This window comes from Arachis hypogaea, chromosome 18, assembly GCF_003086295.3.
Source record: "Arachis hypogaea cultivar Tifrunner chromosome 18, arahy.Tifrunner.gnm2.J5K5, whole genome shotgun sequence".
NCBI lineage: Eukaryota > Viridiplantae > Streptophyta > Magnoliopsida > Fabales > Fabaceae > Arachis > Arachis hypogaea.
In genome coordinates, this window is record NC_092053.1 from 23,116,324 (window position 1) to 23,131,431 (window position 15,108).

General features: G+C 36.5%; 1 pseudogene; it reads left to right on the plus strand.

The window, feature by feature from the left end:
* Positions 1–2,529: 2,529 nt before the first annotated feature.
* On the plus strand, positions 2,530–5,972 carry LOC112769760 (probable Ufm1-specific protease; annotated as a pseudogene).
* The last annotated feature ends 9,136 nt before the right edge of the window (positions 5,973–15,108 follow it).

Sequence of the window (15,108 nt, forward strand, 5' to 3'; positions counted from 1 at the left end):
AACGATGAATAGGAAGCAAAAGTTGATGAAGTTTCAATTAAAGATGGAATTCTCCATGACCAAAATAATAATAATAATAAATAAGTAAAGATGGAATTCTGGGATCCTTGTTGCATGTGTTCAGTCTCTTTTTCAAACTTATGCTGCATTCTTAAATCTATTACGATTTTCATTCAATTAATTTGGGAATTTTTGAAATTAGAGTTTTTAATTGAATGGGGAATTTTGATTATCTAGTTGTTAAAATAAATAATAATTCCACCTTATTATTAAATTGAATTTAATTTTGATATCAGTGTAAAATAATTTTATACGTGTATCTAATTACATTATGTCACATCAATAAAAATAACTATGTTTTATATTGAGTGTGTGAATAGATATCCAAAAAAATAGATATAATTATACAACGATGTAAAATATTTTATACTGTCAGTGCATCAAAATTAAACTTTATAAATTATCAAAAGTTTACCAAATCATGAAATCCGTTAATTGGTTATGCATTTTCTATTAATAAAACGAAAGTAATTAATTAACAGTTGATATTTTTGTTAAATTTAATAATTTTTGAGAGATATTTTATAGTTTTTGTCTTTTGAGAGTATTCTTGTGAATGCATTACAAGAAAAAAAAAGTGTATTTTTCGACGCTAAAAATCGTCGGTTATCTCTCCCGTCGATATTTTTCGACGGCTTGCTGTCGATATTATTAAAAAATATAATTAAAAATAAAATATTAAAATTGACAGCAAAGTCGTCGATTTTTTTGTAATCCATTAACGAAAATATTTTTATTTTAAAATCGACAAACGTATCGTCTATTTTATTATTTAAAATATCCACACATTTTGTCGTCGATAAATTTAAATGGTCTTGATCACTTTTTAAAATTAAATGGATGGTACATATTTAATGTTTAAAATCGACGCCTAGGACGTCGTTTTTTTCAAATTAAAATCGACGGGTATGCTGTCGATTTTTATCAATAAAATAAATTTTCCCCCACTCACTCCCCGCATTTCCTTCATTTCCCCAAATTCACCATTTCAATTTTCATCAACCCTTATTTTACCCCTGAATTCACCTCGCATACTTCAACCCTCCTTCTCCATCGCCGCCGCTCCACTGCTTCCGTCACATCGCTGCTGCCGTCGCACCGCTGCTGCCGTCGCTTCGTCTCTCTGCACCGTTGTTGTTGCTGCTCAATCAAAATTAGTTACTCACTTACTCTCTCTCTCTTTTGCTCTTCATTGATTTTTCATCAATTTTTTGGATAAAAAATTTGTTTCAGCATTACTACAGAATAGGTCTTCAAAGATTAATTTGGTACTAATCATTAATCTAATTTGGATCCTGAAGCAACTTAAAAAGCACAGAAGAACCTAGTATCTAGTTTCTTTAATCCCTAATTTCGCAGATTCACTTCAATTATTCTGTAGCATAAACTCAAGTTTTCTTATTCACTACTTTTTTCAATGATTCTGTTTGTGTTGAGCAACTTTAATTTGTTTTCTTTTGTTTTAGATTGAATCTTAAATCTATAATTTGTTTTCTCTGTCTCGCGTTTTGCAATTTGTAAACAAAGGAGTTTCGGACATTGATTCCTAAAGGCTTTGAAGTAATTGGAGAGCTTGCTTACGGAGCCGGCGCCGACGCTCAAGCGACAGTTCATGCTGCTCGTAGACTGAGGAAGCTTCTATACGGTGAAGAGGAAGGGGATAATCGACCGGTGATCGGAGCAGTCGCCGCCGGTTCCGGCGAGCTGAAATTTTTCGTGTCGGAGAGTGGAAAATCGAATAGCCTCGAAGAGGTTGATTCAGTTGTTGAAGAAGAACATTAGGAGAAATGTGTGGGAGAATGGTTGCTTGATTCGTTGTGAGCTTCCGATCAAGTTGCCAGTATATTATCCTCTCAAGAATACGAGTGGTTAGTTTTATTCAATTTTTGTTTCTTCTAATCTCTAAGTGTTCGTTTGGATTGGTGTTAATTTTGCTTTGCATGTTCTGCTGGGGTTGTATTTTGAAATTAACTTCAATCAATTCATATTTTTTGCATTGCCATGTAATGAAGCAATCTAGGGATTGGAAATTGGAGTTTGTGAGCTAGTAGCGTTAATTGATAATAATTTGATGATGGAAGTTATAGAGCACAGGACTTATGAGATACAATGAAAACTTTAGCTCCAAGTAAAATTGTTGATTATGATATTCTTCGTTTTAATTGTTTAATTGTTGCTGATGTTATATGATAGTATTTATGATTTATTTTTAGTGGTTATTTATTATTATTTTTTTTGGCCTGCTACCATGAATCATGCGCATTGTGAATTGTGAAATGACTTCAATCATCCATTTTGTGATATTTTCTTCTTCTTAGAATACAGATACCATCTAAGTTAGTGTTCTCTTTAACAGCTTAGGGCCATCATCAGCGTCTGCTGTGCCTGTTGCAGAGTACATTCCAGGTCAGGAATCAAGAGTTAGGGTCAAATTGATGTCCTATATCCTATATGTTAGCATGATTTTTTTTGGGTATTTTTTTAACTGAAGTTGAATTATTACCTTCAGCCCAGGATGAAGCCAGGCTCCTTGTTATGGATATTAAACTAGATGTACTCTGCTATGCTTCTAAGAAGCTCCCCTTGAGGCATGCAGTTTCAAGATTAATCATCCCTCGTTTAGCTGATCAGTTAAATGCATTGCAGAATTCAATGTTGCCTAACCTTTTAGGACAACACCCTCAGGTAAGGCAATGCATTCATATAGGCAGCTTGATTTTTCATTCCACCTTGAGTCTAAACATTTCGCAAGAACATATTCCTATGGTTAATGGATGTAGAGGTACATATTCATTTTTTTGTCCTATATGTTGCACCAGGATTATGTGTAATTGTGCTTGTCTGACTTTTCATAAGATTTCATTAGAAATTGGTTTTATTGTTTTGAAATGGTTTATGATCTCTAAATAAGGTCATGACAATGATTAATGGGTTACTGGATTCTCATTTATTTATGAGTGATGATTTTCTACCCAGTGGGATAAGGTTTTGTTATTGTTGTTGTTTGTATGAGTGATGACAGCATTAGTAATTGCATATTTGGATATATATGTATAAGTGCTAACAGATACCAATGTGTCTAAAATTTTCCAACAGATATTATGTTATAGTAGATCAAGATATGATTAAAAAAACAGATCTTTCTTCTGCAAATGCTTGTCTGTGCTACTGGGATATATCAGATGCAATTTATGAAAGAATATTGATATTGATTTTACTTTTGTGGATAATACGTCAACATAATTTCTGGTTTTCTTTTTATAGTTATCTATTTTGCTAATTTTTATACTTCAAAATTTTATTTTCACGTGTATTTAATACATACTTTTCTTTTTTATTGACTAACAAGTTTTTTGAATTGTCAGATAAAACCTTATCACTTCACTCTTCCTCATGTTCTGCATCCAATTACTGTTTTCTATGAACTGAGTTTCGGGGAGACAGAAATGAAGCAAGGTATGCTTCTGTAATCTGACATGGATAGGATAATTCTTTTAACATTTACCTGTCTCTTTTAGAAAATACTATCACAAGGCTATTTTGTCTGCTATTGTTAAGTTTCATAGAAGAATTTATGTATTCTATCTCCAGACTTTTTCTGTTTATCATTATGATCTTATCATGCATCTCTGTTATATGAAATATTTTGCTCTCTGCAGTTGAAATTAGGAGATCCTTACACACAAGGGTTGGATTACCTTTTGATCGACCCCTTCTGAAAATCGCTAACGCCTTGGATTTTTCAAAATTGAAAATTGGTGGTCTTGGCTCTCAACAAAAGGGTAATAAGTAGATCTAATTTATTTATTTATTTTGTAATTCTTTATAAGTACTGAGAATTATGATTTCATCTGCATTTTCATTGTTTATTTTTTAGTAATAACTCCTATACTTTCCTCTGTTTTATGCCGTCATTTACTTAATATTCTTTTCGTAATATTAGGTTTAACTTTACTCAGGGATGTACAGTTGGGATTTCAAACAGTGGGGTTAAGTGTTGTTTTGCTCTGTATCTCAGTGTAATTTTTCTCTGACTCATCTAAAAATGTTATGGTTTTTGCAGTTTTTGGGGGAAGTGTTTCTCTTGTTCAAGGTTCCTATGAATACTTTCATTATCTTCAGGATGGTTTTAATGATTCGGTAATTTCCATCTTTCTGCTTCCCAATAGTTTTGAAATTACATGTCTTCTTTTTCATGTTGACCTTTATTGCAATGACATAACCAAATACACTCCATTTGTAATTACTGAGTAACTGGTTTTAAATTATCAGACAAAGATAATCTGGTTTTATGCAGTTGTAAATCACTACTTGAAAATGAATATAATTAAAGCAAAATGGCTCTTAACTCTATTTCTTTGTAGTATCACAAATTAAATCACTTACTTTGATTTTATAGGGATGGGGTTGTGCTTATCGCTCTCTCCAAACTATCATTTCATGGTTCAGACTCCAAAACTACTCATCTATAGAGGTTCCTTCTCATAGGTATTTTCAGTTTGCCTCATCTTAAGGATGGATTTTGTTACTAGGGGATATGTCATTTCATTTTAATATTTCTTAGAAGTAATTTAATCTTAGCTTATTTCCGTATTTTCTCTTCAGGTTTAAAATTATACTGCACTTTATTTTTTTCGGTTTGATGTAGTAGTAAATATATATCATTGAAGAGATTTTATAAATCCACTATTCCAGCCAAAATTCATTCATATCACATAAAAATTTTGGCATGTCATACTTGTGCGAATGATTCAGACTGACAAAGATGCAACCTTTCTCAGAGAAATACAGCAGTCACTTGTGGTGATTGGTGATAAAGATTCTTCTTTTGTTGGGACACGGGATTGGATTGGTGCCATGGAGTTGACCTTTGTTTTGGACAAACTTCTTGGCGCAAGTATTCTCCTTATTACAGTATTTGGTAACATTAACCTTTAGGTTAATTAAACGCTAATTGATTAAACGTTAACCTTTGATTTTTCTATTCCAACTGGACAACATATGCTGAGCCCTAGGCAAAGAAGGCTATCTAGATACTTGATTTGATCTGAACAGAGTGCAAACCTTTTTTTTGTTTCCTCTTTCTAAATCACTTATTTGGGTTCTAGATAAATTATTTGACTTGACTAGGTTGTTTTCTTTCTGAAACAGGTCACATGCAAAGTGATCAACGTTAGATCCGGAGTTGAGCTTCCAGAAAAATGTCGAGAGCTAGCATTGCATTTTGAGACCCAAGGAACACCTATTATGGTTGGTTAATCAATAATATACTTTTATACTTTCCATCTGTCATTCATCTACAATATTTCTCAAAATGATTGGCTTAAATTCCAAAGTATATATTTTTTCAGTTGTATATTTGCTTCAATGATTTGTCTTTTGCTCTCTGATATTTTCAGAATGAGTTACTCTTAATCCTCTAGCATCTAAATACAGGTAGTGGTGTACTTGCATCTACACTCTTGGGAGTGGATTACAATGAAGCAAGTGGAGATTGCGCGTTTTTAATACTCGATCCATACTATACAGGCACAGATGATCTGAAAAAGATCGTTAATGGTGGCTGGTGTGGGTAGAAGAAAGCTGTTGATAGCAAGGAAAAGAATATCTTCTTGCATGATAAGTTTTATAATCTCCTTCTACCACAGAGGCCCAACATGGTTTGATAGGATCATTTTTATAGAAGGTAACAGTTCCTAGTTTGTACCAATTTTCTTGCAATGGAATGGTAGTTTTTCATGGTTGGAATTTGATAGTTCAGTTAATTAGTTGACTCACTTTTGGGTTGGTGTTTGTAACTGGCATTCTGTGACTGTAGTCTATTATATAGGATTTACCTCTGTTATCTATTTGAGTTACTTGGACAAGTAAATGATGCGAGCAAAGGGTATTCCAAGATAATTAGAGTATTATTTCATCATCTTATTAACCTTTTTATTTTAGAGGAATTTGATCCTTCAACTATAATAGTTAATTTTTGTAATAATGATTCTTTTAAAGTTTTGTAGTTTAATATATTAGTGCTTTTGTTAAGAATTAAGTTGACTAATAAAAAAGAGCTACTGTGAAAATTTATCTTGTCTTAAGTCTTTATGTTAGAGGATTATTTATTATTTTAATAAGTTTGTAAATTCATTATCTAATATTTAGTATAAATTTTATTTTTATATTTAAAAATTTATTTGCATTAATTGTTTACTAATTTTCAAATAGAAAAAATAATTAAAAAATATAGCTATTAAACTCGACGGTAGCGTTGTCGCTTTTTAAATTTAAAATTGACAAAAAAATAAAATATAGACAAAGAATTAATCGGTATCTAAATAATTAAATCGACGGTAGTTATGTCGATTTTATTTAATCAAATATTGACGACAATATTGTCGATTTTATTGAATCAAATATCGACAAAAAAGGCGTCAATTTTATATAATAACATCGATGGCAACGTTGTCAATTTTAGTAAGAAGGTAAAATTTTCAAACTCATATTATAGACAGAAATGATGTCGATTTTATTAAATTATTATCGACGACTAGACAAGCCGTCGATTTTATTCGAATTTTGAAAAATCGACATGTTTAATAGCGACCACCTCTATCGTCCATTTTGCCGTCAATTTTTAATATTATCGACAACTTAACCGTCGATTTTGCCGTCAATTTTAACCATGTTTCTTGTAGTGATGTCAACATTTTTCGGATATTATTTTGGTGATTTCCTCTTTATATTGTTATCATTCAATTCCCTTATGAAACTCAACTTCATGAGAATTGATTGTGTGTATTTTACTTTTTTTCCCTTCATATATATCGTCATTCAAAGTATACTCTTATAGTCTTATTTTCATCATAAATATTTTCATCATAAATATTGATGAATATTGTTTTGGTCAAAGGGTTTTTGCAAAGCTTCCTTTCCGGCGGCCACCTTTTCATATTCGAGCTGTGATTTTTCTTGTTATTATATGCATTTTTATTAATGTCAAAGATTTATATACAATTATCTTAATATAAAATTAATAATTAAAAATTATTACTTATGAGAGGGTATTCAGTGGCCGGGGTACGAGAGTCTTCTGGAACATGAGTGAATTCTACCAACTGATCAATTTTATTTCCAAGAGTTTTCTTTAAACTGGAGGGTAATCGGTCTATGCTCAGAGGGGTAGAGTGATGTATAGGCTGAGAAGAGCTTGATGAGTCTGTGATATTCATGATTATATTTAGTGATTCTCTCTTACTTGCTTTTACTAGTAGTACCTTCTTCTTCCTCTTATCAACCTGAGGCTCTGATACCACAGACAAAAGAAATCAACCCTCACTTCTATTCGCCATCTCATCCATAGAAACCCTTCTCCTCCTCCCAAAGAAGTCATCCAGTCCTCTAATCTCCAACAGTGTGGTTTAAAAGCCACTACTGCTGAACAATACATAACCTTAGAAATCCCACAAGAACTCATCCAAAACTACCAAAACCAAGGCTACACTCATATGCATCTAGGGGCAGTCAGGCTCATTCTTACCCTTCATGGAAGGAGATCTCTTCCGGTAACAGCCAAAGTTGCTCTTTTAGATACTACTTTCAAAGAATACCAACATGCCTTGATCGGAGCATTAGTAACAACACTCTCAAATGGAAGTGTCATTCTTACTATAGCTCCTAATTTCACCATGAGATTATCAGATCCTACGATAAGTCAAAGGCTGAAAATCCAAATACAATTGGTAGGAGTAATTCAAGACTCTAATGTTGAACAGGCCACCTTACATCACCAAGTCCTCTACAGAGTCCAAGATCATGCTCTTGATCTTAATCTCCCAAACACTACTGGAGAAGCCCTATTCATGTTCACAGACAGTGCTGGAGGACCTGCAATAGTAAATATTCCAAGGATGATCACTACTGAAGAACTTTCTTCTATCATTCCATTGGAATGGATTACTGATTATGAGAAAGCTTTCCCAAAAGAACAGGTTGATGTTCATACTACAGCACCTCCAACTATTACTCATAATAGTGATCGTACGGTGACGACTGTCTTTCAGAAACCTGGAATGACCAAACAAATTTCACTGCGAAGATCATCTTTCAGAAGGATCAATATGATCTCTCCTGTTCAGGTGCAAACAACTCATGATCAAAATGATCCACCAGTGCATTTCTATGAGAATGGAAAATCTGTTTACGTCTCTCACGTAAATGGCCACTTCATTTGGGATGTTGATCCCTCTATGTGTGATTCTGACTGTGACTGTGCTAATCAATGGAGTGACACTGATGATGAAGATTATGCTAGAAGACGGAGGAACAAGAAAAAGAAGAAGAAGTCGTTACAAGCCCCATGCTCCTATAAAAGACCTGAGCCTCCTGATGATGCTGAATCAGCTCCAATGCTCAGAAAGAAACCAATGATCAAGAGGACGAAACTGTCTAGGAAAAGCTTCGCAGATTATCCTTTTCAGCCAGTCAATACAATCCCATGTATCGCCACCCTCAGATCTTATGAGGAAGAATTCCCACCTTTAGTGACCCAAACTGATGAAAAGAAAATCACAAGGAGACCTTATGTGATACCATATCTGCAAGGCCCAAAATCAGACCCATATGACCCATATCTGCAAGATGCCCAAGATCCAAATGAAGAAAACACTGAAGACCCGTTTCTCTACCTCCAAGACCCAGATACGGATTTCAGAGCTGTCAATCTAGCTTCTGATTCATCCTTCTCAGACGGTGATGGGACCCTACCAGAAGACTATTTCAAACCGTCTCTTTATTAGAACACTATTGTTCCCACTATGTATAATTATGAGTGTGCTAGAATAAAGTGACCTCAGTCACATGCTTAGAAAATGCCAAAAAAGATAAGGCTTATCCTTATCCTCCAGGTGGCATTGTATGATAGGCTTATTTAGATTTCGCTTCTATCTAGAGGCCTCTATATAAGGAGGTGCTCACCCCAGTTGTAATCAGATCTCAAGAAACATTGTAATATATCCACTTTTCCTATCTCTCAAAATGTTCTGAATTCTCTTTCTCTCTCTGAAAGCTTAGCTAGTGCTATTTCCTTCTTCCTCAGTCCAGTGCCATAAAAGTATGCTCTGAGCTTGCCTCTTTAAGAGGATCCTGCTCATCAGAACATGGCATGGATCAGATCCACGGGAATTTCTCATAGTGGAAAAGGGACTCAATGTTATAATGCTAACTTTTGCTCGGACCCTTTGATCTCACTCGTTATAATGGTTGGAAAGAGTGATTGGGATAAGCAGACGATGCATTGTATCGTTGTCATCCTGAAGTACTGGAGACCTCTTCACAATTTCTGGGGATAATACATCAAGAATTTCTAGGAGACATTGCAATTATCCAAAAAAGAAATTCTCAAGAATACTTTGAGATGAAGTGCTGTTCCCTCAACAGAAAAGACTTGGAAAAACACTACAAAAAGATGGCTGCTAAATATTATCCTCTTGGAGGAAATAATAATCCGCCACTTAAGCAAGTCTTTATAGCATCCTTGCCAGATGAGCTTCAGCCTGAAATACAGCGAATGATGATGACTCTTCGCAAAGAAGTGGCTACCACAACCATTGGAGAAATATACCAGTTAGCCCTAGCTGCCTTGGACAAGTTGTGTGAACAACAACAAATGTTCAAACAGCTTAACAAAAACTCAGGCAAACTCAAAGGAGCATGCAGCAAATCCCATCTGAAAATTAAGTGCAAAGAGTCAAGTATGTGTGAATGCAAGCCAAAGAAAAAGACGCATTGGCGATCATCAACCAATACATTTCATCAGAAAGCATTCAGAAGGAGAAGAAGCAAGCAAAAATATCGTTACTTCAAAAGGAGGAAACCCCATACCAAGTCAAACAAATGCTTCATTTGTGGAAAACAATGACACTTTGCTAAGTCATGTCCTCACAAGACAAAGAAGGAAATAAAAATGCTCCAGTCTTTAATGGATGCTGCCTCCATTGGTGATGAGGAAGATCTAGAGTCAGTACTTGAGGAACAGAGAAGCAAAGATGATGAAACTGAATACGTTTTCCAGGACTCTGACTCAGAAGAGAATAGTTCAGAAGAAGACCTCCCACCAAAAAGGTCTATCTTTACCATATCATCTATTGCTTCCATCACCACAAGAATTCCTAAACTAACGAGTATGCCAGAAGAAGAACTTGGGTATCTCGGATCTTTAGGAGTAAAACAGATTGATGGTACTCCTAGACCTCATTTTGATCTAAAAGTCAAGACATCTGTCTATGATAAACCAATAAAGGCCGTTGCATTAATGGACACTGGATCTTGTGCTACTGTCGTAAAACCACATGTCTTACCAAAAGAAATGTGGGCACCTTTTTCCAAGAAATTCGCAGCAGCTAACAGTGAAGTCTTCACCATCAATCTTATCTCCAAAAAACCAGTTGGACTGGAGATATTTGCAGGCCAGACCACTTGGCTTAGAGTGCTGGGAAGCTACCTCCCTGACAAAGATGTTTTGTTCGGATTCGATGCCTTCTTCCGAACTCATGGGCTACATATCAAACCCACTGGTCTAAGTTACAAAGGGCAGTTTTTGCCTTTTACAGGGATACAAAGTATCCTCGAAATCCAAGAAGCTCCAGAAGAATATAAGGAGATTCAACAGCTACTCCTCAGTGCTTGCTGTGATAGTCATGATCAATTCAACCACCCTGCTCCTTTATGGAAAAATCCAGAATTTTATGTCCGACTCCCCTTCAAAAAGAATGAAGACATCAACCCTACAAAGGCCACGCATTCAGGAATGAACCCCGAAGATCTTAAGTTGGCAAGAGCTGAATGTGCAGCCCTTCTTGTTCAAGGACTCATTGAACCAACCAACTCCAACTGGGCATGTCAAGCATTCTATGTTGAAAAAAGAGCTGAGCAAAATAGAGGAAAAAAGAGACTTGTCATTGATTATAAGCCACTTAATGTCTTCTTACAAGACGACAAGTTTCCTCTACCAAGAATCTCAGTTATTACACAAAGATTAAGTGGAGCAAAAATATTCAGCAAGTTTGACTTGAAAGCTGGATTTTGGCAAATTGGGCTCCATCCTGAAGATAGGTATAAAACAGCGTTCTGTATACCTGAAGCCCAATACCAATGGACAGTAATGCCATTTGGACTCAAAGTAGCCCCCTCTCTCTTCCAAAAAGCAATGACCAAAATCTTTGAGCCCATACTACACTCCACACTCATCTACATTGATGACATCTTACTGTTCTCAAAAGACAGTGAAGCCCACAAGGCACTCCTGGCCCAATTTACTCAGATCATCAAAGACCAGGGAATCATGCTATCAGCAAAAAAGAGCTCTATTGCTAAGACAAAAATTGAATTCCTTGGGATGATTTTCAAGAATGGATTTTTCCAACCAGGGGACCACCTTGCCAAAGAATTAATCCATTTTCCTGATGAAAACTTGACAGTCAAACAAGTCCAACAATTATTGGGAATCGTCAACTACATCAGAGACTTTATCCCAGATGTGACCAGACACACCAGCCAGCTGTCAAAACTCCTAAAAAAGAAGCCCCCACCATGGGGACCTGAGCAAACCACAGCTGTCAAAACTCTGAAGAAGATAGCACAAGACCCCCCACCTTTAAAGATTCCCAGCACAGGAAAAAGAATATTGCAGACAGATGCTAGTGATGAATTCTGGGGAGCTGTGCTACTTGAAGAGATTGATGGGACAAGACACTATTGCGCGCATGCTAGTGGACAGTTCAAAGAATCTGAAAAACATTACCATGCCACTTACAAAGAGATTCTTGCTGTCAAAAGAGGGATAGAAAAATTCAATTTCCACCTCAGTTCTTATCATTTCACTGTGGAAATGGATAACACCTCTTTCCCATCAATGCTAGAAATCAAGAAAAAACTCCTTCCAGACTCTCAATTGCTAAGATGGAAGGACTGGTTCTCTCGCTATAAATTCGAGGTAAGACACATCAAAGAACATCAAAACATACTTGCAGATTTCCTATCTAGGCCAACCAAAGAGCCACCCCCCAAACCAGTAGAATCACTTCCTAAACCAATCCATTACATTTACACCATGAGCACCTACAACCCTTCATACACCATTCCATTTCCTGATTGTCCACCCCACAATAACCCATACAGAAGAAAAATTGGCCCTTTTCCTTTCAAAGCAAGACCCCAGACAGTGTTTCAAATAGTCTGTCTAGCCAGGCAAACTTTGTTCTACTGGTTACACCAGCTCCTTACCATAACCCAAATACATCCAAATCCGAAGTACTTTGATGTGGATACCCCTTTTTGCACTATACCAATAATCCAAGGACCTATACCAGAGGAAATGATGTGGTATATCTGGGCTCTGTCTTCCCTATATCCATGTGCTATCATAATACCACTCTTCCCAGTATATCACATTCTGTGTAACAGTACTCAAGCCCAGTCTCATCTAGTCAGGTTATTTGCTATGTATGCACCACTTGGGGCATGGAGAGGAATGTTATATAACATGATCGAGCAACACCAATTATGGGATAAACCCTCCAGGACAAAACGGAAATTCTGTTGTTTTGTCACCCTACAGAGAGATTACTTTACTGGATGTAAAGCCCATAATGAGAAGACACATACCAAGAACAAGGTCGATATTATTGGATATTCTACCATATGGCCCACAGATGAAAAAACAGTCCTAAATGCCTTGGCCAAATACCTTTGTCAACTTTGGCAACCTGGACTATATGGAGAAAAAGATGTTGTTGAAGGACTCCCATTTCAATCAGATGTACCACCAATAACTCTCCAAGAGTTTCAGTCCAGATTCATAACTTCAGGGATAATCAACCAGTTAGGACAATACTCCTTTTATGCTCCAACAGACCAGCCCAGTACGTCCACACAAGCTCCAAGCAGATATTCTGGAGAAGATCTGAATTCTGAAGATCCAGGTGGAAGAGTGTATGCTTTACCACCAAGCCCAACTAGAATTGATGCAGGAATACCCGATGATGCTGAAGGCCCAAAATCAGACCCATATGACCCATATCTGCAAGATGCCCAAGATCCAAATGAAGAAAACACTGAAGACCCGTTTCTCTACCTCCAAGACCCAGATACGGATTTCAGAGCTGTCAATCTAGCTTCTGATTCATCCTTCTCAGACGGTGATGGGACCCTACCAGAAGACTATTTCAAACCGTCTCTTTATTAGAACACTGTTGTTTCCACTATGTATAATTATGAGTGTGCTAGAATAAAGTGACCTCAGTCACATGCTTAGAAAATGCCAAAAAAGATAAGGCTTATCCTTATCCTCCAGGTGGCATTGTATGATAGGCTTGTTTAGATTTCGCTTCTATCTAGAGGCCTCTATATAAGGAGGTGCTCACCCCAGTTGTAATCAGATCTCAAGAAACATTGTAATATATCCACTTTTCCTATCTCTCAAAATGTTCTGAATTCTCTTTCTCTCTCTGAAAGCTTAGCTAGTGCTATTTCCTTCTTCCTCAGTCCAGTGCCATAAAAGTATGCTCTGAGCTTGCCTCTTTAAGAGGATCCTGCTCATCAGAACATGGCATGGATCAGATCCACGGGAATTTCTCATAGTGGAAAAGGGACTCAATGTTATAATGCTAACTTTTGCTCGGACCCTTTGATCTCACTCGTTATAATGGTTGGAAAGAGTGATTGGGATAAGCAGACGATGCATTGTATCGTTGTCATCCTGAAGTACTGGAGACCTCTTCACAATTTCTGGGGATAATACATCAAGAATTTCTAGGAGACATTGCAATTATCCAAAAAAGAAATTCTCAAGAATACTTTGAGATGAAGTGCTGTTCCCTCAACAGAAAAGACTTGGAAAAACACTACAAAAAGATGGCTGCTAAATATTATCCTCTTGGAGGAAATAATAATCCGCCACTTAAGCAAGTCTTTATAGCATCCTTGCCAGATGAGCTTCAGCCTGAAATACAGCGAATGATGATGACTCTTCGCAAAGAAGTGGCTACCACAACCATTGGAGAAATATACCAGTTAGCCCTAGCTGCCTTGGACAAGTTGTGTGAACAACAACAAATGTTCAAACAGCTTAACAAAAACTCAGGCAAACTCAAAGGAGCATGCAGCAAATCCCATCTGAAAATTAAGTGCAAAGAGTCAAGTATGTGTGAATGCAAGCCAAAGAAAAAGACGCATTGGCGATCATCAACCAATACATTTCATCAGAAAGCATTCAGAAGGAGAAGAAGCAAGCAAAAATATCGTTACTTCAAAAGGAGGAAACCCCATACCAAGTCAAACAAATGCTTCATTTGTGGAAAACAATGACACTTTGCTAAGTCATGTCCTCACAAGACAAAGAAGGAAATAAAAATGCTCCAGTCTTTAATGGATGCTGCCTCCATTGGTGATGAGGAAGATCTAGAGTCAGTACTTGAGGAACAGAGAAGCAAAGATGATGAAACTGAATACGTTTTCCAGGACTCTGACTCAGAAGAGAATAGTTCAGAAGAAGACCTCCCACCAAAAAGGTCTATCTTTACCATATCATCTATTGCTTCCATCACCACAAGAATTCCTAAACTAACGAGTATGCCAGAAGAAGAACTTGGGTATCTCGGATCTTTAGGAGTAAAACAGATTGATGGTACTCCTAGACCTCATTTTGATCTAAAAGTCAAGACATCTGTCTATGATAAACCAATAAAGGCCGTTGCATTAATGGACACTGGATCTTGTGCTACTGTCGTAAAACCACATGTCTTACCAAAAGAAATGTGGGCACCTTTTTCCAAGAAATTCGCAGCAGCTAACAGTGAAGTCTTCACCATCAATCTTATCTCCAAAAAACCAGTTGGACTGGAGATATTTGCAGGCCAGACCACTTGGCTTAGAGTGCTGGGAAGCTACCTCCCTGACAAAGATGTTTTGTTCGGATTCGATGCCTTCTTCCGAACTCATGGGCTACATATCAAACCCACTGGTCTAAGTTACAAAGGGCAGTTTTTGCCTTTTACAGGGATACAA